Consider the following 2,647-nt stretch of genomic DNA (forward strand, 5'->3'; position numbering starts at 1 on the left):
CCATCCGTTCTGGTAGTCAGTGAGGGGAGATGTGATCAACATCTGGAAGACCATAATCCCTGGTTTAGCTAATGAAGGCAACGTAAACTGTTATCAAAGAGATCGTCTAATTCAGCACATATAACAAAAAAAGAATGTTGCATGACAGGGTCCTTGCTTGCAGGGCCAGTGGCCTCGGCGACTTCCTTTGCTGGTAGCCAACGTGGCTCTCCAGCTGTCTCGCCTCACCATGCCTCATCTCAGTGTCCCCAAGCTGTCTCCTCCCGTTGCCCAGTGTCTAGATCCCGACCATGGCTATTTTCCCAGTCGGCCACTGAGCGTTTCGGCAATGGCCACACATCTTGGTCCTCTAACACTTCCCAATCTACGGCGTTGGCCCAGCCATCCTCTTCCTCCTCCTTACCTTGCAATCCTCCTTGAACGCCCACCCTGCCATGACGACGCATGTAGCCTCCAAGGCATCATCTCCATCTCTGCCACCCACTCCACAGGGTGAACGGCGGGTCGGGAACCTCGCCCTCACTGCTGGGGAAGGGGCGACCTCACTCTTGCCAGCGGGGAGATCGGGGCCATTCCTACACTCATGGCGACAAGAAAATACCAAAGAGCAAAGAAAAACATCAGGTATAACATAGAGCGGAGAGAGTGCTGGATCGGGATCTGGGAGGCCAGGTTTGAGTGACAGGTGTCAACTCTTTTTTTTCCAGCCTAACCTACCTCACACAGCTGTTGTGATGATCAAGTGGAGTGGAAGGCAGTGTACATCTCATACTTGGACCTGGCCGGGGCATACATGTTGTTGTTTAGTCGTTAAGTCGTGTCCGACTCTTTGTGACCCCATGGACCAGAGCACGCCAGGCCCTCCTGTCTTCCACTGCCTCCCGGAGTTGGGTCAAATTCATGTTGGTCGTTTCGATGACGCTGTCCAGCCATCTTGCCCTCTGTCATCCCCTTCTCCTCTTGCCTTCACACTTTCCCAACATCAGGGTCTTTTCCAGGGAGTCTTCTCTTCTCATGAGATGGCCAGAGTATTGGAGCCTCAGCTTCAGGATCTGTCCTTCCAGGGAGCACTCAGGGTTGATTTCCTTCAGAATGGATAGGTTTGTTCTCCTTGCAGTCCAGGGGACTCTCAAGAGCTTCCTCCAGCACCACAATTCAAAAGCATCCATTCTTTGGCGGTCGGCCTTCTTTGTGGTCCAGCTCTCACTTCTATCCATCACTACTGGAAAAACCATAGCTTTGACTATGCGGACTTTTGTTGGCAAGGTGATGTCTCTGCTTTTTAAGATGCTGTCAAGATTTGTCATCACTTTCCTCCCAAGAAGCAGGCGTCTTTTAATTTCGTGGCTGCTGTCACCCTCTGCAGTGATTATGGAGCCCAAGAAAAATACATCAATGCACTTAGTCAGTGGCACAAATACACTTTGTCAATGGAAGAGATATAATTAATACAGGGAGGGGATGAATCCTTTTCCAAGAGAACTTTCAAAATAATGGTAGTATCCCAACCATGTTTTTTTTTTTTTAAGAGAGACTTGTGATGTGTTAGTCAGGCAGGGTCCTGCCTTTTTGTGAAATGCCAAACAGCTTACCCATTTACTGTTGCTGAGACTGGTTTCTTTTGATATTTGATGACACTTGGAAGAAAAAAGTCACCACCAATTACCTCTAGGGTGTCAAGCTAATTGCAAGATGCTGGTTGTTTTCCCATTTTTCCTGATGCAGGATGATACTAGAAGGAGTCACATCCAAGGACTCCCAAGGACTCATGCCAGAGGGGAAGAGCTGAATTATTGTTCCACCTTGCTAGGGAGGTGTAGAGCCAAGGTACCCTATGGGAGGGCGGGAGGGAAGATGGCCAGATGTGGCAATAGTCCTTCACAAATAAAAATTTACCATGTCTGGGATAAGCCTCTTGCCAAGCCTTCACCTCCATGTGCTGTAATGATACAATGCAGCAGGATTTTCTTGTATTTTTCATGGAGGAACATTTAATCATCCAAGCATTAAGGCATATGGGTTGGAGCTAGACTCATTCATTCATGCTGACAGTAGACTCGTTGAAACCCATGCCCCCCCAAGAATAATTTACACAAGCCCTATGGATTTTAATGCGTCCTTTCCCGGTAAGATTAAGAAAGATTCTTACGACAATTTTTCTGCAGTGGACTTGCTTCGTTCGTAGTAATTTGCAAAAACAGCCAAGACAGCGTCGTCCAACCATCACGAAGAGTTGAGGCAGCTTATTCAGTGGGCAAGGTCTGCACCAATTAGTCCATAAAGAAAAAATGTATTTCAAAGGGGTGGGAATTGGAGAAGTGTCATTAAGTAGTCACCGAGAGATGATCGCCCAACTTTGGAGGCGTTTAGAGGATTGAACTAAGATTTTATGTATGCATTACCAAGTTTTAAATGTTTAGAGTTTTGTAAGATGATTTGTTTATATCTTCTGTAAGTTTGGACCAGATCTAGTAACTGGAGACTATTATGATTTTGTTTAAATTTTTTAACTACATAACTTAGTTCTACTTTCTTCTCTCTACATTCAGCACTGGTTTTACATTTTGGTCCAATACAATTATTTATTTATTATTTATTTATTTATTTATTTACAATATTTTTTAGCCGCACCATTGCCAGTGGCTAA

Source organism: Pogona vitticeps, chromosome 15 (genome assembly GCF_051106095.1).
Source record: "Pogona vitticeps strain Pit_001003342236 chromosome 15, PviZW2.1, whole genome shotgun sequence".
In the NCBI taxonomy this organism is placed as follows: Eukaryota; Metazoa; Chordata; class Lepidosauria; order Squamata; family Agamidae; genus Pogona; species Pogona vitticeps.